The 23,636-nt window shown below is 53.2% G+C and overlaps 1 long non-coding RNA gene across 1 annotated transcript in view; it reads right to left on the reverse strand.

The window, feature by feature from the left end:
- LOC121108075 overlaps positions 1-23,559 on the reverse strand; it is a 44,692-nt gene extending 21,133 nt beyond the window's left edge. The window contains exons 1-6 of the long non-coding RNA XR_005842373.2: positions 23,414-23,559; positions 21,353-21,588; positions 16,742-16,977; positions 12,164-12,399; positions 7,554-7,789; positions 2,944-3,179 (exon numbers count right to left, since the gene is read on the reverse strand). This is a non-coding gene — a long non-coding RNA (uncharacterized LOC121108075). The remainder of the gene's footprint in view (positions 1-2,943; positions 3,180-7,553; positions 7,790-12,163; positions 12,400-16,741; positions 16,978-21,352; positions 21,589-23,413) is intronic.
- Between the last annotated feature and the right edge of the window lie 77 nt (positions 23,560-23,636).

The following is a 23,636-nucleotide window of genomic DNA, read 5'->3' on the forward strand; positions in this document are numbered from 1 at the left end:
TGGCTTCCCTTCTCTCCTATGTATCGCCTGCACCGCCCAGCTGGTGTCATCTGCAAACTTGCTGAGGGTGCACTCGATGCCATCGTCTGTCACTGATGGAGATGTTGAAGAGCACCGGTCCCAAGACCGACTCCTGAGGGACACCGCTCGTGATTGGCCTCCACCATGACACAGACCCGTTGATCACAACCCTTTGGCTGCGACCCGCCAACCAATTCTTAATCCACCAAACAGTCCATCCTTCAAATCCACACCTCTCCAATTTAGAGAGCAGGATGTGGTGAAGGACCATGTCAAAGGCTTTGCAGAAGTCCAGGTAGATGACATGCATCACCCTTCCCCTGTCCACCGATGCCGTCACTCCATCATAGAAGGCACTGATCGGTCAGACACAATCTGCCCTTGCTGAAGCCATGCTGGCTGTCTCAAATCACCTCTTTGTCTCATACGTGCCTTAACATAGCTTCTAGGAGGATCGGCTCCATGATCTTCCCAGGCACAGAGGTGAGGCACACCGGTCTGTATTTCCACAGATCCTCCTTTCTCCCTTTCTTAAAAATGGGAGTAACGTTTCCCTTTTTCCAGTCACTGGAGACTTCACCAGACAGCTGTGATTTTTCAAATATGATGGAGAGCGGCTCAGTGAGACATTAGCCGTCTCTCTCTGAACCCTAGGATGGATATCATCCAGCCCCATGGACTTATTATATACTTTCAGTTTCAAGAGGAGGTCTCGGACTTGTTCCACTGTTACAGTGGGACGGAACCTGCTCCTCTCACCCACACCTAGGGCTTCAGGGTCCTGGCAAACAGGGGGAGGAGCCTGACCACCAGTGAAGACCGAGGCAAAGCACTTAGTGAGTACCTCAGCTTTTTCCTTCTGAGGAAGCCAGCTCTCCATCCTCATTTATCAGAGGGGGAACACTCTCCTTGATCTGTCTCCTCCTGCTTATGTACCTGAAGAGCTCCTTCTGGTTATTTTCACATCCCTCCCCACTTCCCAGGCTACACAACCTTCCTGGTAGCCTGCTTCCCCTTCCTGGACATTTCCCTTTTTTCCTTCCTCAGCCATGCCGGTTGCCCGCCTCCTCTGCTCAATTTCTTCTGCTGGGGGGATTGAGAGCTCTTGAGCTCTCAGAAGGCTGTCCCTAAAGAGCTGCCAGCTCTGTTCTGTGCCCATGCCCTCAAGGAACCTTTCCCAGCAGATCCTACCCAGCAGTTCTTTAAGCAGCCCTTTGGCAGCCCTGAAGCACAGGGTCCTGGCTCTGCTTTTTGCCAGGCCTGCATTCCTCCAGATCACAAACCCCACCAAGGCATGCTCACTGCAGCCCAGGCTGTCTCCAATCTTAACCTCTTTAATGCTCTCCTCTGGTGAGCACCAGGTCCAGTAGGGCTTCACCTCGGCTCTGTCCGTCTAATCCCTGGACCAGGAAGTTATCCTCTAGGAGACTCCAGGACTCTCCTGGATTGTCTGCCACCCGCCATGCCGCTGTCCCACCAGATATCTGGGTGGTTGAAACCCCCTATCAAGACAAGAGCCCACAAGTGCGACACCTCCCGCCGTTGAAGCAAGAAGGCCTCATCAACAGGCTCCTCCTGATCAGGCAGCCTGTAGCAGACCCCAACCACTAGATGCTCTTTACTGGACCAAACCATAATTGTCATGATTTTTTCAGAGCTCATAAGCTCTCAACCTGGTCATGGCTGTAAACTCGGACACAGCTCTTCACAATCGATCCACTCCCTAACATAGAGGGCAACTCTCCCTCCCTTCCTACCCTGCCTATCCCTTCTGAAGAGCCTGTAGCCTTCAATCAGAGTATTAACCATTAACAAAGATGTCAAATAGGAGTGGCCCCAGTACCGAGCCCTGGGGACACCACTCGTGACTGGCTGCCAGCTGGATATAACTCCATTGACCACAACCCTTTGGGCCCGGCCATCCAGTGTTTCACCCAGCGGAGCGTACGCCCATCCAAACCGTGGGCAGCCAGCTCCTCCACGAGGTTGCTGTGGGGGATAGTGTCAAAGACTTTACTGAAGTCCAGGTAGACCACATCGACAGCCCTACTTTCATCCGCTAAGCGGGTCACCTTGTCACAGAACAAAATCAGGCTTGTCAAACAGGATCTAGCATTCATAAACCCATGCTGACTGGGCCTGATCCCCTGGTTGACCTTTAATTGATCCGTGACGGCTCCCGAGATTATCCGTTCCATAACCTTCCCTGGCACCGAGGTGAGACTGACAGGTCTGTAGCTACCAGGATCATCTTTCCAGCCCTTTTGGAAGACGGCTGTCACATTTGCAGGCTCCAGTCTGCTGGGACATCCCCGCTTAGCCAGGACTGCCGAAGGATGATGGAGAGTGGCTTGGCAGCCACATCCACCAACGCCCTCAGCACTCCAGGGTGCAATCCATCCGGCCCCATGGACTTGTGAGCGTCCAGCTTTTGGAGCAAGTCCAAAACCATCTCATCATGGATCACGCAGGGCTTATTCTGTTCCCCATCCCTATCTACCAGCGCAGGGGGCTGCGTGCCCAGGGAACAACTAGTCTTACTAGTAAAGACGGAGGCAAAGAAAGCACTGAGCACCTCAGCCTTATCCTGATTCTTGGTCACTGTGTTCCCCCTTGTGTCCAACAGGGGATGGAGATTCTCCTTTCTTTTCCCTCCTCCTTTCTTTGCTTTCAGTTTCGATCTCACTGTGCTCCCCAGATGCTTTTCCCTTATCTCCGTGCTCTGCCCAGATGCCACTGTTTCACTGCATCTCCCTGCGGATTTCCCACCCCACAGCCCCACCCACTGCCACCATCTGCAGAGCTCTGCCCTCCCCCCAGCCCCTCCCGCACCTCCCCAGGAGACCCCTGAGGGAGGTCTCCTCAGGCTCAACTGACCCCTGAAGCTTCTTCGCCCCCCACTGCCCCTCGAGGCCCACTCACGCTTCAGGCCGTGCGCGTAGGCTGCGTTGCCATGGCAACAGCGCGCCCTCACTCACTGCACGCGCGGGAAGCCGTCCCCGTTGTGACGTCATGACCCTGCGCCGCGCGGAAGAGGCGGCCATGCGGAAGGCTGGCTGTAACTCGCAGTGCTCCCACGCCGCGGAGCAGCCCTGCGGTTCCGAGCGCCGCCTCAGCTTCTACAAGTGGGTGTTTGCTTTGTAGGCTGGACCGAGAATCTGAAAGTGGAGGCAGACGGTATGAAGACAGTGCAGTAAACCTCGTACGCCTGCTGTCACTGCTCACTCTGGGATAGCAGTCGCTTTAGCAGAGGCACAGTCCATTGTGCTACCAGAAATAGTGCTCAGCTGCCATGATACCACCCTGCAACTCCTCTCCAGCACCTGCCCGAGGTCACTGATTTCTCAGGATCCTCCAGGGGGTACAACATTCTCCTGTTTCTTCTCAGCTCTTAGCACTGCTACACTTCTCAGGAGCTATGGCCGCAAACAAAGCAGCCATCAGTCAGCTGTAAAAGCACCCCGGTACTCTGCAAGAGGACAGAGTGCTCCTGTTCTGACCACTTCCCTCAGCAGCCCGCTACTGAAATGGTTTGTGGGGTTCCTTTGAGCAAGCTGCTAAGGACAGAGGCAGTCACACCAGCTGCCTATACACTAACTGGGAGAGAGGGATCTTTAACATCTTTATTACACCTCCTTAACTGAGTATAACTCTTTTCTAAAAAAAATTCTCAGCACTACAAATGATAATATTCAAAACATGTACATATATATGGCATACATACATTTCATAGAAATTAAATAACAACAAACAAGAAACAAAAGACCCCCAATAAACTGCTTTCTTCCAAAGCGTACCCTGGTGAGCAGAGAACAGCAATACCAAGCCTGCCGTCATCACGTCACTGCCATCAGGGCTCAAACTAAGGCAGCCATCTGACCAGGGAAGAAGTTCTATTAGGCACTGCTCAGTGATGACGCTCAGAATGAAGCAGCAAAGATGTTACGTGGAGGAGGTGACTTTTTGGAACTATCACCCTTTGTCTTCTGTAGCCAGCACTGACTGGCTATATATATAAACAGCTGTATAAATGGCTGTTTATATATCATAAACAGCCATTCCCCCTCCTGTTTATACGCTCCCTTCAAGTACTGGAAGGCCACCATGAGGTCTCCCCAGAGCTTTCTCTTCTCCAAGCTAAACAAGCCCAGTTTCCTCAACCTTTCCTCATAGGAGAGGTGTTCCAGCCCTCTGAGCATCTTAATGGCCCTCCTCTGGATCCTCTAAGACCTCCTCATCCTTCCTGTGCTGGGGGTCCCAGGCCTGGATGCAGTACTCTAGATGGGGCCTCACAAGAGCTGAGTAGAGGGGCACAGTCACCTCCCTCTCCCTGCTGGCCACCCCTCTTTTAATGCAGCCCAGAACACAGCTGACTTTCCAATTTGCAAGCGTACACTGCTGGCTCACGTCTGGCTTCTTGTCCACCAGGACCCCCAAGTACTTCTCCAACAGGGCTGCTCTCAAGGGGGTCTTTGCCCAGTCTGTATAATACCTGGGACTGCCCCGGCCCACGTGCAACACCTTGGCCTTGTTGAACCTCATTAGGTTCACATGGATTCACCTCTCCAGCCTGTCTAGGTCCCTCTGGATGGCTTCCCTTCTCTCCTATGTATCGCCTGCACCGCCCAGCTGGTGTCATCTGCAAACTTGCTGAGGGTGCACTCGATGCCATCGTCTGTCACTGATGGAGATGTTGAAGAGCACCGGTCCCAAGACCGACTCCTGAGGGACACCGCTCGTGATTGGCCTCCACCATGACACAGACCCGTTGATCACAACCCTTTGGCTGCGACCCGCCAACCAATTCTTAATCCACCAAACAGTCCATCCTTCAAATCCACACCTCTCCAATTTAGAGAGCAGGATGTGGTGAAGGACCATGTCAAAGGCTTTGCAGAAGTCCAGGTAGATGACATGCATCACCCTTCCCCTGTCCACCGATGCCGTCACTCCATCATAGAAGGCACTGATCGGTCAGACACAATCTGCCCTTGCTGAAGCCATGCTGGCTGTCTCAAATCACCTCTTTGTCTCATACGTGCCTTAACATAGCTTCTAGGAGGATCGGCTCCATGATCTTCCCAGGCACAGAGGTGAGGCACACCGGTCTGTATTTCCACAGATCCTCCTTTCTCCCTTTCTTAAAAATGGGAGTAACGTTTCCCTTTTTCCAGTCACTGGAGACTTCACCAGACAGCTGTGATTTTTCAAATATGATGGAGAGCGGCTCAGTGAGACATTAGCCGTCTCTCTCTGAACCCTAGGATGGATATCATCCAGCCCCATGGACTTATTATATACTTTCAGTTTCAAGAGGAGGTCTCGGACTTGTTCCACTGTTACAGTGGGACGGAACCTGCTCCTCTCACCCACACCTAGGGCTTCAGGGTCCTGGCAAACAGGGGGAGGAGCCTGACCACCAGTGAAGACCGAGGCAAAGCACTTAGTGAGTACCTCAGCTTTTTCCTTCTGAGGAAGCCAGCTCTCCATCCTCATTTATCAGAGGGGGAACACTCTCCTTGATCTGTCTCCTCCTGCTTATGTACCTGAAGAGCTCCTTCTGGTTATTTTCACATCCCTCCCCACTTCCCAGGCTACACAACCTTCCTGGTAGCCTGCTTCCCCTTCCTGGACATTTCCCTTTTTTCCTTCCTCAGCCATGCCGGTTGCCCGCCTCCTCTGCTCAATTTCTTCTGCTGGGGGGATTGAGAGCTCTTGAGCTCTCAGAAGGCTGTCCCTAAAGAGCTGCCAGCTCTGTTCTGTGCCCATGCCCTCAAGGAACCTTTCCCAGCAGATCCTACCCAGCAGTTCTTTAAGCAGCCCTTTGGCAGCCCTGAAGCACAGGGTCCTGGCTCTGCTTTTTGCCAGGCCTGCATTCCTCCAGATCACAAACCCCACCAAGGCATGCTCACTGCAGCCCAGGCTGTCTCCAATCTTAACCTCTTTAATGCTCTCCTCTGGTGAGCACCAGGTCCAGTAGGGCTTCACCTCGGCTCTGTCCGTCTAATCCCTGGACCAGGAAGTTATCCTCTAGGAGACTCCAGGACTCTCCTGGATTGTCTGCCACCCGCCATGCCGCTGTCCCACCAGATATCTGGGTGGTTGAAACCCCCTATCAAGACAAGAGCCCACAAGTGCGACACCTCCCGCCGTTGAAGCAAGAAGGCCTCATCAACAGGCTCCTCCTGATCAGGCAGCCTGTAGCAGACCCCAACCACTAGATGCTCTTTACTGGACCAAACCATAATTGTCATGATTTTTTCAGAGCTCATAAGCTCTCAACCTGGTCATGGCTGTAAACTCGGACACAGCTCTTCACAATCGATCCACTCCCTAACATAGAGGGCAACTCTCCCTCCCTTCCTACCCTGCCTATCCCTTCTGAAGAGCCTGTAGCCTTCAATCAGAGTATTAACCATTAACAAAGATGTCAAATAGGAGTGGCCCCAGTACCGAGCCCTGGGGACACCACTCGTGACTGGCTGCCAGCTGGATATAACTCCATTGACCACAACCCTTTGGGCCCGGCCATCCAGTGTTTCACCCAGCGGAGCGTACGCCCATCCAAACCGTGGGCAGCCAGCTCCTCCACGAGGTTGCTGTGGGGGATAGTGTCAAAGACTTTACTGAAGTCCAGGTAGACCACATCGACAGCCCTACTTTCATCCGCTAAGCGGGTCACCTTGTCACAGAACAAAATCAGGCTTGTCAAACAGGATCTAGCATTCATAAACCCATGCTGACTGGGCCTGATCCCCTGGTTGACCTTTAATTGATCCGTGACGGCTCCCGAGATTATCCGTTCCATAACCTTCCCTGGCACCGAGGTGAGACGGACAGGTCTGTAGCTACCAGGATCATCTTTCCAGCCCTTTTGGAAGACGGCTGTCACATTTGCAGGCTCCAGTCTGCTGGGACATCCCCGCTTAGCCAGGACTGCCGAAGGATGATGGAGAGTGGCTTGGCAGCCACATCCACCAACGCCCTCAGCACTCCAGGGTGCAATCCATCCGGCCCCATGGACTTGTGAGCGTCCAGCTTTTGGAGCAAGTCCAAAACCATCTCATCATGGATCACGCAGGGCTTATTCTGTTCCCCATCCCTATCTACCAGCGCAGGGGGCTGCGTGCCCAGGGAACAACTAGTCTTACTAGTAAAGACGGAGGCAAAGAAAGCACTGAGCACCTCAGCCTTATCCTGATTCTTGGTCACTGTGTTCCCCCTTGTGTCCAACAGGGGATGGAGATTCTCCTTTCTTTTCCCTCCTCCTTTCTTTGCTTTCAGTTTCGATCTCACTGTGCTCCCCAGATGCTTTTCCCTTATCTCCGTGCTCTGCCCAGATGCCACTGTTTCACTGCATCTCCCTGCGGATTTCCCACCCCACAGCCCCACCCACTGCCACCATCTGCAGAGCTCTGCCCTCTCCCCAGCCCCTCCCGCACCTCCCCAGGAGACCCCTGAGGGAGGTCTCCTCAGGCTCAACTGACCCCTGAAGCTTCTTCGCCCCCCACTGCCCCTCGAGGCCCACTCACGCTTCAGGCCGTGCGCGTAGGCTGCGTTGCCATGGCAACAGCGCGCCCTCACTCACTGCACGCGCGGGAAGCCGTCCCCGTTGTGACGTCATGACCCTGCGCCGCGCGGAAGAGGCGGCCATGCGGAAGGCTGGCTGTAACTCGCAGTGCTCCCACGCCGCGGAGCAGCCCTGCGGTTCCGAGCGCCGCCTCAGCTTCTACAAGTGGGTGTTTGCTTTGTAGGCTGGACCGAGAATCTGAAAGTGGAGGCAGACGGTATGAAGACAGTGCAGTAAACCTCGTACGCCTGCTGTCACTGCTCACTCTGGGATAGCAGTCGCTTTAGCAGAGGCACAGTCCATTGTGCTACCAGAAATAGTGCTCAGCTGCCATGATACCACCCTGCAACTCCTCTCCAGCACCTGCCCGAGGTCACTGATTTCTCAGGATCCTCCAGGGGGTACAACATTCTCCTGTTTCTTCTCAGCTCTTAGCACTGCTACACTTCTCAGGAGCTATGGCCGCAAACAAAGCAGCCATCAGTCAGCTGTAAAAGCACCCCGGTACTCTGCAAGAGGACAGAGTGCTCCTGTTCTGACCACTTCCCTCAGCAGCCCGCTACTGAAATGGTTTGTGGGGTTCCTTTGAGCAAGCTGCTAAGGACAGAGGCAGTCACACCAGCTGCCTATACACTAACTGGGAGAGAGGGATCTTTAACATCTTTATTACACCTCCTTAACTGAGTATAACTCTTTTCTAAAAAAAATTCTCAGCACTACAAATGATAATATTCAAAACATGTACATATATATGGCATACATACATTTCATAGAAATTAAATAACAACAAACAAGAAACAAAAGACCCCCAATAAACTGCTTTCTTCCAAAGCGTACCCTGGTGAGCAGAGAACAGCAATACCAAGCCTGCCGTCATCACGTCACTGCCATCAGGGCTCAAACTAAGGCAGCCATCTGACCAGGGAAGAAGTTCTATTAGGCACTGCTCAGTGATGACGCTCAGAATGAAGCAGCAAAGATGTTACGTGGAGGAGGTGACTTTTTGGAACTATCACCCTTTGTCTTCTGTAGCCAGCACTGACTGGCTATATATATAAACAGCTGTATAAATGGCTGTTTATATATCATAAACAGCCATTCCCCCTCCTGTTTATACGCTCCCTTCAAGTACTGGAAGGCCACCATGAGGTCTCCCCAGAGCTTTCTCTTCTCCAAGCTAAACAAGCCCAGTTTCCTCAACCTTTCCTCATAGGAGAGGTGTTCCAGCCCTCTGAGCATCTTAATGGCCCTCCTCTGGATCCTCTAAGACCTCCTCATCCTTCCTGTGCTGGGGGTCCCAGGCCTGGATGCAGTACTCTAGATGGGGCCTCACAAGAGCTGAGTAGAGGGGCACAGTCACCTCCCTCTCCCTGCTGGCCACCCCTCTTTTAATGCAGCCCAGAACACAGCTGACTTTCCAATTTGCAAGCGTACACTGCTGGCTCACGTCTGGCTTCTTGTCCACCAGGACCCCCAAGTACTTCTCCAACAGGGCTGCTCTCAAGGGGGTCTTTGCCCAGTCTGTATAATACCTGGGACTGCCCCGGCCCACGTGCAACACCTTGGCCTTGTTGAACCTCATTAGGTTCACATGGATTCACCTCTCCAGCCTGTCTAGGTCCCTCTGGATGGCTTCCCTTCTCTCCTATGTATCGCCTGCACCGCCCAGCTGGTGTCATCTGCAAACTTGCTGAGGGTGCACTCGATGCCATCGTCTGTCACTGATGGAGATGTTGAAGAGCACCGGTCCCAAGACCGACTCCTGAGGGACACCGCTCGTGATTGGCCTCCACCATGACACAGACCCGTTGATCACAACCCTTTGGCTGCGACCCGCCAACCAATTCTTAATCCACCAAACAGTCCATCCTTCAAATCCACACCTCTCCAATTTAGAGAGCAGGATGTGGTGAAGGACCATGTCAAAGGCTTTGCAGAAGTCCAGGTAGATGACATGCATCACCCTTCCCCTGTCCACCGATGCCGTCACTCCATCATAGAAGGCACTGATCGGTCAGACACAATCTGCCCTTGCTGAAGCCATGCTGGCTGTCTCAAATCACCTCTTTGTCTCATACGTGCCTTAACATAGCTTCTAGGAGGATCGGCTCCATGATCTTCCCAGGCACAGAGGTGAGGCACACCGGTCTGTATTTCCACAGATCCTCCTTTCTCCCTTTCTTAAAAATGGGAGTAACGTTTCCCTTTTTCCAGTCACTGGAGACTTCACCAGACAGCTGTGATTTTTCAAATATGATGGAGAGCGGCTCAGTGAGACATTAGCCGTCTCTCTCTGAACCCTAGGATGGATATCATCCAGCCCCATGGACTTATTATATACTTTCAGTTTCAAGAGGAGGTCTCGGACTTGTTCCACTGTTACAGTGGGACGGAACCTGCTCCTCTCACCCACACCTAGGGCTTCAGGGTCCTGGCAAACAGGGGGAGGAGCCTGACCACCAGTGAAGACCGAGGCAAAGCACTTAGTGAGTACCTCAGCTTTTTCCTTCTGAGGAAGCCAGCTCTCCATCCTCATTTATCAGAGGGGGAACACTCTCCTTGATCTGTCTCCTCCTGCTTATGTACCTGAAGAGCTCCTTCTGGTTATTTTCACATCCCTCCCCACTTCCCAGGCTACACAACCTTCCTGGTAGCCTGCTTCCCCTTCCTGGACATTTCCCTTTTTTCCTTCCTCAGCCATGCCGGTTGCCCGCCTCCTCTGCTCAATTTCTTCTGCTGGGGGGATTGAGAGCTCTTGAGCTCTCAGAAGGCTGTCCCTAAAGAGCTGCCAGCTCTGTTCTGTGCCCATGCCCTCAAGGAACCTTTCCCAGCAGATCCTACCCAGCAGTTCTTTAAGCAGCCCTTTGGCAGCCCTGAAGCACAGGGTCCTGGCTCTGCTTTTTGCCAGGCCTGCATTCCTCCAGATCACAAACCCCACCAAGGCATGCTCACTGCAGCCCAGGCTGTCTCCAATCTTAACCTCTTTAATGCTCTCCTCTGGTGAGCACCAGGTCCAGTAGGGCTTCACCTCGGCTCTGTCCGTCTAATCCCTGGACCAGGAAGTTATCCTCTAGGAGACTCCAGGACTCTCCTGGATTGTCTGCCACCCGCCATGCCGCTGTCCCACCAGATATCTGGGTGGTTGAAACCCCCTATCAAGACAAGAGCCCACAAGTGCGACACCTCCCGCCGTTGAAGCAAGAAGGCCTCATCAACAGGCTCCTCCTGATCAGGCAGCCTGTAGCAGACCCCAACCACTAGATGCTCTTTACTGGACCAAACCATAATTGTCATGATTTTTTCAGAGCTCATAAGCTCTCAACCTGGTCATGGCTGTAAACTCGGACACAGCTCTTCACAATCGATCCACTCCCTAACATAGAGGGCAACTCTCCCTCCCTTCCTACCCTGCCTATCCCTTCTGAAGAGCCTGTAGCCTTCAATCAGAGTATTAACCATTAACAAAGATGTCAAATAGGAGTGGCCCCAGTACCGAGCCCTGGGGACACCACTCGTGACTGGCTGCCAGCTGGATATAACTCCATTGACCACAACCCTTTGGGCCCGGCCATCCAGTGTTTCACCCAGCGGAGCGTACGCCCATCCAAACCGTGGGCAGCCAGCTCCTCCACGAGGTTGCTGTGGGGGATAGTGTCAAAGACTTTACTGAAGTCCAGGTAGACCACATCGACAGCCCTACTTTCATCCGCTAAGCGGGTCACCTTGTCACAGAACAAAATCAGGCTTGTCAAACAGGATCTAGCATTCATAAACCCATGCTGACTGGGCCTGATCCCCTGGTTGACCTTTAATTGATCCGTGACGGCTCCCGAGATTATCCGTTCCATAACCTTCCCTGGCACCGAGGTGAGACTGACAGGTCTGTAGCTACCAGGATCATCTTTCCAGCCCTTTTGGAAGACGGCTGTCACATTTGCAGGCTCCAGTCTGCTGGGACATCCCCGCTTAGCCAGGACTGCCGAAGGATGATGGAGAGTGGCTTGGCAGCCACATCCACCAACGCCCTCAGCACTCCAGGGTGCAATCCATCCGGCCCCATGGACTTGTGAGCGTCCAGCTTTTGGAGCAAGTCCAAAACCATCTCATCATGGATCACGCAGGGCTTATTCTGTTCCCCATCCCTATCTACCAGCGCAGGGGGCTGCGTGCCCAGGGAACAACTAGTCTTACTAGTAAAGACGGAGGCAAAGAAAGCACTGAGCACCTCAGCCTTATCCTGATTCTTGGTCACTGTGTTCCCCCTTGTGTCCAACAGGGGATGGAGATTCTCCTTTCTTTTCCCTCCTCCTTTCTTTGCTTTCAGTTTCGATCTCACTGTGCTCCCCAGATGCTTTTCCCTTATCTCCGTGCTCTGCCCAGATGCCACTGTTTCACTGCATCTCCCTGCGGATTTCCCACCCCACAGCCCCACCCACTGCCACCATCTGCAGAGCTCTGCCCTCCCCCCAGCCCCTCCCGCACCTCCCCAGGAGACCCCTGAGGGAGGTCTCCTCAGGCTCAACTGACCCCTGAAGCTTCTTCGCCCCCCACTGCCCCTCGAGGCCCACTCACGCTTCAGGCCGTGCGCGTAGGCTGCGTTGCCATGGCAACAGCGCGCCCTCACTCACTGCACGCGCGGGAAGCCGTCCCCGTTGTGACGTCATGACCCTGCGCCGCGCGGAAGAGGCGGCCATGCGGAAGGCTGGCTGTAACTCGCAGTGCTCCCACGCCGCGGAGCAGCCCTGCGGTTCCGAGCGCCGCCTCAGCTTCTACAAGTGGGTGTTTGCTTTGTAGGCTGGACCGAGAATCTGAAAGTGGAGGCAGACGGTATGAAGACAGTGCAGTAAACCTCGTACGCCTGCTGTCACTGCTCACTCTGGGATAGCAGTCGCTTTAGCAGAGGCACAGTCCATTGTGCTACCAGAAATAGTGCTCAGCTGCCATGATACCACCCTGCAACTCCTCTCCAGCACCTGCCCGAGGTCACTGATTTCTCAGGATCCTCCAGGGGGTACAACATTCTCCTGTTTCTTCTCAGCTCTTAGCACTGCTACACTTCTCAGGAGCTATGGCCGCAAACAAAGCAGCCATCAGTCAGCTGTAAAAGCACCCCGGTACTCTGCAAGAGGACAGAGTGCTCCTGTTCTGACCACTTCCCTCAGCAGCCCGCTACTGAAATGGTTTGTGGGGTTCCTTTGAGCAAGCTGCTAAGGACAGAGGCAGTCACACCAGCTGCCTATACACTAACTGGGAGAGAGGGATCTTTAACATCTTTATTACACCTCCTTAATTGAGTATAACTCTTTTCTAAAAAAAATTCTCAGCACTACAAATGATAATATTCAAAACATGTACATATATATGGCATACATACATTTCATAGAAATTAAATAACAACAAACAAGAAACAAAAGACCCCCAATAAACTGCTTTCTTCCAAAGCGTACCCTGGTGAGCAGAGAACAGCAATACCAAGCCTGCCGTCATCACGTCACTGCCATCAGGGCTCAAACTAAGGCAGCCATCTGACCAGGGAAGAAGTTCTATTAGGCACTGCTCAGTGATGACGCTCAGAATGAAGCAGCAAAGATGTTACGTGGAGGAGGTGACTTTTTGGAACTATCACCCTTTGTCTTCTGTAGCCAGCACTGACTGGCTATATATATAAACAGCTGTATAAATGGCTGTTTATATATCATAAACAGCCATTCCCCCTCCTGTTTATACGCTCCCTTCAAGTACTGGAAGGCCACCATGAGGTCTCCCCAGAGCTTTCTCTTCTCCAAGCTAAACAAGCCCAGTTTCCTCAACCTTTCCTCATAGGAGAGGTGTTCCAGCCCTCTGAGCATCTTAATGGCCCTCCTCTGGATCCTCTAAGACCTCCTCATCCTTCCTGTGCTGGGGGTCCCAGGCCTGGATGCAGTACTCTAGATGGGGCCTCACAAGAGCTGAGTAGAGGGGCACAGTCACCTCCCTCTCCCTGCTGGCCACCCCTCTTTTAATGCAGCCCAGAACACAGCTGACTTTCCAATTTGCAAGCGTACACTGCTGGCTCACGTCTGGCTTCTTGTCCACCAGGACCCCCAAGTACTTCTCCAACAGGGCTGCTCTCAAGGGGGTCTTTGCCCAGTCTGTATAATACCTGGGACTGCCCCGGCCCACGTGCAACACCTTGGCCTTGTTGAACCTCATTAGGTTCACATGGATTCACCTCTCCAGCCTGTCTAGGTCCCTCTGGATGGCTTCCCTTCTCTCCTATGTATCGCCTGCACCGCCCAGCTGGTGTCATCTGCAAACTTGCTGAGGGTGCACTCGATGCCATCGTCTGTCACTGATGGAGATGTTGAAGAGCACCGGTCCCAAGACCGACTCCTGAGGGACACCGCTCGTGATTGGCCTCCACCATGACACAGACCCGTTGATCACAACCCTTTGGCTGCGACCCGCCAACCAATTCTTAATCCACCAAACAGTCCATCCTTCAAATCCACACCTCTCCAATTTAGAGAGCAGGATGTGGTGAAGGACCATGTCAAAGGCTTTGCAGAAGTCCAGGTAGATGACATGCATCACCCTTCCCCTGTCCACCGATGCCGTCACTCCATCATAGAAGGCACTGATCGGTCAGACACAATCTGCCCTTGCTGAAGCCATGCTGGCTGTCTCAAATCACCTCTTTGTCTCATACGTGCCTTAACATAGCTTCTAGGAGGATCGGCTCCATGATCTTCCCAGGCACAGAGGTGAGGCACACCGGTCTGTATTTCCACAGATCCTCCTTTCTCCCTTTCTTAAAAATGGGAGTAACGTTTCCCTTTTTCCAGTCACTGGAGACTTCACCAGACAGCTGTGATTTTTCAAATATGATGGAGAGCGGCTCAGTGAGACATTAGCCGTCTCTCTCTGAAACCTAGGATGGATATCATCCAGCCCCATGGACTTATTATATACTTTCAGTTTCAAGAGGAGGTCTCGGACTTGTTCCACTGTTACAGTGGGACGGAACCTGCTCCTCTCACCCACACCTAGGGCTTCAGGGTCCTGGCAAACAGGGGGAGGAGCCTGACCACCAGTGAAGACCGAGGCAAAGCACTTAGTGAGTACCTCAGCTTTTTCCTTCTGAGGAAGCCAGCTCTCCATCCTCATTTATCAGAGGGGGAACACTCTCCTTGATCTGTCTCCTCCTGCTTATGTACCTGAAGAGCTCCTTCTGGTTATTTTCACATCCCTCCCCACTTCCCAGGCTACACAACCTTCCTGGTAGCCTGCTTCCCCTTCCTGGACATTTCCCTTTTTTCCTTCTCAGCCATGCCGGTTGCCCGCCTCCTCTGCTCAATTTCTTCTGCTGGGGGGATTGAGAGCTCTTGAGCTCTCAGAAGGCTGTCCCTAAAGAGCTGCCAGCTCTGTTCTGTGCCCATGCCCTCAAGGAACCTTTCCCAGCAGATCCTACCCAGCAGTTCTTTAAGCAGCCCTTTGGCAGCCCTGAAGCACAGGGTCCTGGCTCTGCTTTTTGCCAGGCCTGCATTCCTCCAGATCACAAACCCCACCAAGGCATGCTCACTGCAGCCCAGGCTGTCTCCAATCTTAACCTCTTTAATGCTCTCCTCTGGTGAGCACCAGGTCCAGTAGGGCTTCACCTCGGCTCTGTCCGTCTAATCCCTGGACCAGGAAGTTATCCTCTAGGAGACTCCAGGACTCTCCTGGATTGTCTGCCACCCGCCATGCCGCTGTCCCACCAGATATCTGGGTGGTTGAAACCCCCTATCAAGACAAGAGCCCACAAGTGCGACACCTCCCGCCGTTGAAGCAAGAAGGCCTGTAGCAGACCCCAACCACTAGATGCTCTTTACTGGACCAAACCATAATTTTCATGATTTTTTCAGAGCTCATAAGCTCTCAACCTGGTCATGGCTGTAAACTCGGACACAGCTCTTCACAATCGATCCACTCCCTAACATAGAGGGCAACTCTCCCTCCCTTCCTACCCTGCCTATCCCTTCTGAAGAGCCTGTAGCCTTCAATCAGAGTATTAACCATTAACAAAGATGTCAAATAGGAGTGGCCCCAGTACCGAGCCCTGGGGACACCACTCGTGACTGGCTGCCAGCTGGATATAACTCCATTGACCACAACCCTTTGGGCCCGGCCATCCAGTGTTTCACCCAGCGGAGCGTACGCCCATCCAAACTGTGGGCAGCCAGCTCCTCCACGAGGTTGCTGTGGGGGATAGTGTCAAAGACTTTACTGAAGTCCAGGTAGACCACATCGACAGCCCTACTTTCATCCGCTAAGCGGGTCACCTTGTCACAGAACAAAATCAGGCTTGTCAAACAGGATCTAGCATTCATAAACCCATGCTGACTGGGCCTGATCCCCTGGTTGACCTTTAATTGATCCGTGACGGCTCCCGAGATTATCCGTTCCATAACCTTCCCTGGCACCGAGGTGAGACTGACAGGTCTGTAGCTACCAGGATCATCTTTCCAGCCCTTTTGGAAGACGGCTGTCACATTTGCAGGCTCCAGTCTGCTGGGACATCCCCGCTTAGCCAGGACTGCCGAAGGATGATGGAGAGTGGCTTGGCAGCCACATCCACCAACGCCCTCAGCACTCCAGGGTGCAATCCATCCGGCCCCATGGACTTGTGAGCGTCCAGCTTTTGGAGCAAGTCCAAAACCATCTCATCATGGATCACGCAGGGCTTATTCTGTTCCCCATCCCTATCTACCAGCGCAGGGGGCTGCGTGCCCAGGGAACAACTAGTCTTACTAGTAAAGACGGAGGCAAAGAAAGCACTGAGCACCTCAGCCTTATCCTGATTCTTGGTCACTGTGTTCCCCCTTGTGTCCAACAGGGGATGGAGATTCTCCTTTCTTTTCCCTCCTCCTTTCTTTGCTTTCAGTTTCGATCTCACTGTGTTCCCCAGATGCTTTTCCCTTATCTCCGTGCTCTGCCCAGATGCCACTGTTTCACTGCATCTCCCTGCGGATTTCCCACCCCACAGCCCCACCCACTGCCACCATCTGCAGAGCTCTGCCCTCCCCCCAGCCCCTCCCGCACCTCCCCAGGAGACCCCTGAGGGAGGTCTCCTCAGGCTCAACTGACCCCTGAAGCTTCTTCGCCCCCCACTGCCCCTCGAGGCCCACTCACGCTTCAGGCCGTGCGCGTAGGCTGCGTTGCCATGGCAACAGCGCGCCCTCACTCACTGCACGCGCGGGAAGCCGTCCCCGTTGTGACGTCATGACCCTGCGCCGCGCGGAAGAGGCGGCCATGCGGAAGGCTGGCTGTAACTCGCAGTGCTCCCACGCCGCGGAGCAGCCCTGCGGTTCCGAGCGCCGCCTCAGCTTCTACAAGTGGGTGTTTGCTTTGTAGGCTGGACCGAGAATCTGAAAGTGGAGGCAGACGGTATGAAGACAGTGCAGTAAACCTCGTACGCCTGCTGTCACTGCTCACTCTGGGATAGCAGTCGCTTTAGCAGAGGCACAGTCCATTGTGCTACCAGAAATAGTGCTCAGCTGCCATGATACCACCCTGCAACTCCTCTCCAGCACCTGCCCGAGGTCACTGATTTCTCAGGATCCTCCAGGGGGTACAACATTCTCCTGTTTCTTCTCAGCTCTTAGCACTGCTACACTTCTCAGGAGCTATGGCTGCAAACAAAGCAGCCATCAGTCAGCTGTAAAAGCACCCCGGTACTCTGCAAGAGGACAGAGTGCTCCTGTTCTGACCACTTCCCTCAGCAGCCCGCTACTGAAATGGTTTGTGGGGTTCCTTTGAGCAAGCTGCTAAGGACAGAGGCAGTCACACCAGCTGCCTATACACTAACTGGGAGAGAGGGATCTTTAACATCTTTATTACACCTCCTTAATTGAGTATAACTCTTTTCTAAAAAAAATTCTCAGCACTACAAATGATAATATTCAAAACATGTACATATATATGGCATACATACATTTCATAGAAATTAAATAACAACAAACAAGAAACAAAAGACCCCCAATAAACTGCTTTCTTCCAAAGCGTACCCTGGTGAGCAGAGAACAGCAATACCAAGCCTGCCGTCATCACGTCACTGCCATCAGGGCTCAAACTAAGGCAGCCATCTGACCAGGGAAGAAGTTCTATTAGGCACTGCTCAGTGATGACGCTCAGAATGAAGCAGCAAAGATGTTACGTGGAGGAGGTGACTTTTTGGAACTATCACCCTTTGTCTTCTGTAGCCAGCACTGACTGGCTATATATATAAACAGCTGTATAAATGGCTGTTTATATATCATAAACAGCCATTCCCCCTCCTGTTTATACGCTCCCTTCAAGTACTGGAAGGCCACCATGAGGTCTCCCCAGAGCTTTCTCTTCTCCAAGCTAAACAAGCCCAGTTTCCTCAACCTTTCCTCACAGGAGAGGTGTTCCAGCCCTCTGAGCATCTTAATGGCCCTCCTCTGGATCCTCTAAGACCTCCTCATCCTTCCTGTGCTGGGGGTCCCAGGCCTGGATGCAGTACTCTAGATGGGGCCTCACAAGAGCTGAGTAGAGGGGCACAGTCACCTCCCTCTCCCTGCTGGCCACCCCTCTTTTAATGCAGCCCAGAACACAGCTGACTTTCCAATTTGCAAGCGTACACTGCTGGCTCACGTCTGGCTTCTTGTCCACCAGGACCCCCAAGTACTTCTCCAACAGGGCTGCTCTCAAGGGGGTCTTTGCCCAGTCTGTATAATACCTGGGACTGCCCCGGCCCACGTGCAACACCTTGGCCTTGTTGAACCTCATTAGGTTCACATGGATTCACCTCTCCAGCCTGTCTAGGTCCCTCTGGATGGCTTCCCTTCTCTCCTATGTATCGCCTGCACCGCCCAGCTGGTGTCATCTGCAAACTTGCTGAGGGTGCACTCGATGCCATCGTCTGTCACTGATGGAGATGTTGAAGAGCACCGGTCCCAAGACTGACTCCTGAGGGACACCGCTCGTGATTGGCCTCCACCATGACACAGACCCGTTGATCACAACCCTTTGGCTGCGACCCGCCAACCAATTCTTAATCCACCAAACAGTCCATCCTTCAAATCCACACCTCTCCAATTTAGAGAGCAGGATGTGGTGAAGGACCATGTCAAAGGCTTTGCAGAAGTCCAGGTAGATGACATGCATCACCCTTCCCCTGTCCACCGATGCCGTCACTCCATCATAGAAGGCACTGATCGGTCAGACACAATCTGCCCTTGCTGAAGCCATGCTGGCTGTCTCAAATCACCTCTTTGTCTCATACGTGCCTTAACATAGCTTCTAGGAGGATCGGCTCCATGATCTTCCCAGGCACAGAGGTGAGGCACACCGGTCTGTATTTCCACAGATCCTCCTTTCTCCCTTTCTTAAAAATGGGAGTAACGTTTCCCTTTTTCCAGTCACTGGAGACTTCACCAGACAGCTGTGATTTTTCAAATATGATGGAGAGCGGCTCAGTGAGACATTAGCCGTCTCTCTCTGAACCCTAGGATGGATATCATCCAGCCCCATGGACTTATTATATACTTTCAGTTTCAAGAGGAGGTCTCGGACTTGTTCCACTGTTACAGTGGGACGGAACCTGCTCCTCTCACCCACACCTAGGGCTTCAGGGTCCTGGCAAACAGGGGGAGGAGCCTGACCACCAGTGAAGACCGAGGCAAAGCACTTAGTGAGTACCTCAGCTTTTTCCTTCTGAGGAAGCCAGCTCTCCATCCTCATTTATCAGAGGGGGAACACTCTCCTTGATCTGTCTCCTCCTGCTTATGTACCTGAAGAGCTCCTTCTGGTTATTTTCACATCCCTCCCCACTTCCCAGGCTACACAACCTTCCTGGTAGCCTGCTTCCCCTTCCTGGACATTTCCCTTTTTTCCTTCCTCAGCCATGCCGGTTGCCCGCCTCCTCTGCTCAATTTCTTCTGCTGGGGGGATTGAGAGCTCTTGAGCTCTCAGAAGGCTGTCCCTAAAGAGCTGCCAGCTCTGTTCTGTGCCCATGCCCTCAAGGAACCTTTCCCAGCAGATCCTACCCAGCAGTTCTTTAAGCAGCCCTTTGGCAGCCCTGAAGCACAGGGTCCTGGCTCTGCTTTTTGCCAGGCCTGCATTCCTCCAGATCACAAACCCCACCAAGGCATGCTCACTGCAGCCCAGGCTGTCTCCAATCTTAACCTCTTTAATGCTCTCCTCTGGTGAGCACCAGGTCCAGTAGGGCTTCACCTCGGCTCTGTCCGTCTAATCCCTGGACCAGGAAGTTATCCTCTAGGAGACTCCAGGACTCTCCTGGATTGTCTGCCACCCGCCATGCCGCTGTCCCACCAGATATCTGGGTGGTTGAAACCCCCTATCAAGACAAGAGCCCACAAGTGCGACACCTCCCGCCGTTGAAGCAAGAAGGCCTCATCAACAGGCTCCTCCTGATCAGGCAGCCTGTAGCAGACCCCAACCACTAGATGCTCTTTACTGGACCAAACCATAATTTTCATGATTTTTTCAGAGCTCATAAGCTCTCAACCTGGTCATGGCTGTCAACTCGGACACAGCTCTTCACAATCGATCCACTCCCTAACATAGAGGGCAACTCTCCCACCCTTCCTACCCTGCCTATCCCTTCTGAAGAGCCTGTAGCCTTCAATCAGAGTATTAACCATTAACAAAGATGTCAAATAGGAGTGGCCCCAGTACCGAGCCCTGGGGGACACCACTCGTGACTGGCTGCCAGCTGGATATAACTCCATTGACCACAACCCTTTGGGCCCGGCCATCCAGTGTTTCACCCAGCGGAGCGTACGCCCATCCAAACCGTGGGCAGCCAGCTCCTCCACGAGGTTGCTGTGGGGGATAGTGTCAAAGACTTTACTGAAGTCCAGGTAGACCACATCGACAGCCCTACTTTCATCCGCTAAGCGGGTCACCTTGTCACAGAACAAAATCAGGCTTGTCAAACAGGATCTAGCATTCATAAACGCATGCTGACTGGGCCTGATCCCCTGGTTGACCTTTAATTGATCCGTGACGGCTCCCGAGATTATCCGTTCCATAACCTTCCCTGGCACCGAGGTGAGACTGACAGGTCTGTAGCTACCAGGATCATCTTTCCAGCCCTTTTGGAAGACGGCTGTCACATTTGCAGGCTCCAGTCTGCTGGGACATCCCCGCTTAGCCAGGACTGCCGAAGGATGATGGAGAGTGGCTTGGCAGCCACATCCACCAACGCCCTCAGCACTCCAGGGTGCAATCCATCCGGCCCCATGGACTTGTGAGCATCCAGCTTTTGGAGCAGCTCCAAAACCATCTCATCATGGATTACGCAGGGCTTATTCTGTTCCCCATCCCTATCTATCAGCGCAGGGGGCTGCGTGCCCAGGGAACAACTAGTCTTACTAGTAAAGACGGAGGCAAAGAAAGCACTGAGCACCTCAGCCTTATCCTGATTCTTGGTCACTGTGTTCCCCCTTGTGTCCAACAGGGGATGGAGATTCTCCTTTCTTTTCCCTCCTCCTTTCTTTGCTTTCAGTTTCGATCTCACTGTGTTCCCCAGATGCTTTTCCCTTATCTCCGTGCTCTGCCCAGATGCCACTGTTTCACTGCATCTCCCTGCGGATTTCCCACCCCACAGCCCCACCCACTGCCACCATCTGCAGAGCTCTGCCCTCCCCCCAGCCCCTCCCGCACCTCCCCAGGAGACCCCTGAGGGAGGTCTCCTCAGGCTCAACTGACCCCTGAAGCTTCTTCGCCCCCCACTGCCCCTCGAGGCCCACTCACGCTTCAGGCCGTGCGCGTAGGCTGCGTTGCCATGGCAACAGCGCGCCCTCACTCACTGCACGCGCGGGAAGCCGTCCCCGTTGTGACGTCATGACCCTGCGCCGCGCGGAAGAGGCGGCCATGCGGAAGGCTGGCTGTAACTCGCAGTGCTCCCACGCCGCGGAGCAGCCCTGCGGTTCCGAGCGCCGCCTCAGCTTCTACAAGTGGGTGTTTGCTTTGTAGGCTGGACCGAGAATCTGAAAGTGGAGGCAGACGGTATGAAGACAGTGCAGTAAACCTCGTACGCCTGCTGTCACTGCTCACTCTGGGATAGCAGTCGCTTTAGCAGAGGCACAGTCCATTGTGCTACCAGAAATAGTGCTCAGCTGCCATGATACCACCCTGCAACTCCTCTCCAGCACCTGCCCGAGGTCACTGATTTCTCAGGATCCTCCAGGGGGTACAACATTCTCCTGTTTCTTCTCAGCTCTTAGCACTGCTACACTTCTCAGGAGCTATGGCCGCAAACAAAGCAGCCATCAGTCAGCTGTAAAAGCACCCCGGTACTCTGCAAGAGGACAGAGTGCTCCTGTTCTGACCACTTCCCTCAGCAGCCCGCTACTGAAATGGTTTGTGGGGTTCCTTTGAGCAAGCTGCTAAGGACAGAGGCAGTCACACCAGCTGCCTATACACTAACTGGGAGAGAGGGATCTTTAACATCTTTATTACACCTCCTTAATTGAGTATAACTCTTTTCTAAAAAAAATTCTCAGCACTACAAATGATAATATTCAAAACATGTACATATATATGGCATACATACATTTCATAGAAATTAAATAACAACAAACAAGAAACAAAAGACCCCCAATAAACTGCTTTCTTCCAAAGCGTACCCTGGTGAGCAGAGAACAGCAATACCAAGCCTGCCGTCATCACGTCACTGCCATCAGGGCTCAAACTAAGGCAGCCATCTGACCAGGGAAGAAGTTCTATTAGGCACTGCTCAGTGATGACGCTCAGAATGAAGCAGCAAAGATGTTATGTGGAGGAGGTGACTTTTTGGAACTATCACCCTTTGTCTTCTGTAGCCAGCACTGACTGGCTATATATATATAAACAGCTGTATAAATGGCTGTTTATATATCATAAACAGCCATTCCCCCTCCTGTTTATACGCTCCCTTCAAGTACTGGAAGGCCACCATGAGGTCTCCCCAGAGCTTTCTCTTCTCCAAGCTAAACAAGCCCAGTTTCCTCAACCTTTCCTCATAGGAGAGGTGTTCCAGCCCTCTGAGCATCTTAATGGCCCTCCTCTGGATCCTCTAAGACCTCCTCATCCTTCCTGTGCTGGGGGTCCCAGGCCTGGATGCAGTACTCTAGATGGGGCCTCACAAGAGCTGAGCAGAGGGGCACAGTCACCTCCCTCTCCCTGCTGGCCATCCCTCTTTTTAATGCAGCCCAGAGCACAGTTGACTTCCAATTTGCAAGCGTACCTGCAGGCATCACACTGTTGGCTTCATGTCCACCAGGACTCCCAAAGTCCTTCTCCAACAGGGCTGCTCTCAATGGAGATCTTCCTCCAGTTTATATAAATACCAGGGACTGCCCTGGCCCCAGTGCAGCACCCTGCACTTGGCCTTATTGAACCTCATTAGGTTCACTTCCAGTCCCATTAGATTTACTCCAACTGTTACAATTGAGAAATGAGATCATAAGGGGCTGCAAAACAATTAGAGGGGGGAAAAGCTGTTGTCTGCAAAATGCCACAGCCTGGGGACAGCAGCCAGCTGCCATGGGCATTCCTATGGCAGGAAGGGACACAGGGGGCACGGCCCAGCTTGGGGACATGAGCCGCAACCAAAGGGACCTTGTTCAGACCACTGGGACCACGGTGCCATGGGACAACCCAGGGCGCACGAGGAGACGTGGGAAGGAGGGATGGAGAAGAGCAGAAGTGAAGGAACGGATGGTGGGAGAGATGGAGGATGAGGGAGGGACACACAGCAGGCCGTGTCTGGGCCCACATGAGTGATCTGTTGGCCCCATAGCCGTGCTGGCTGCCACTGTGCCCACCACTTACCATAACATCACATCGAGAGTCAGTGCAAAATCACTTCAGGCGCGTTTAACAGAGAACAGGAAAAGGCCAGAAAGGCACAAAGCCTAACCGCAGCGGCGGCAGCAACCGCCACGACACCCGCCGGGCTTCCAGAACCTTCCTCCGCCGGCACCACCGTAGCCAATCAGCGGCCGCTGCTGGGAGCGCGGCCAATCAGAGCAGCCGTGCATGCCCCCTTCCTGAT

This window comes from Gallus gallus, chromosome 34 (assembly GCF_016699485.2).
Source record: "Gallus gallus isolate bGalGal1 chromosome 34, bGalGal1.mat.broiler.GRCg7b, whole genome shotgun sequence".
NCBI classification, from domain to species: domain Eukaryota; kingdom Metazoa; phylum Chordata; class Aves; order Galliformes; family Phasianidae; genus Gallus; species Gallus gallus.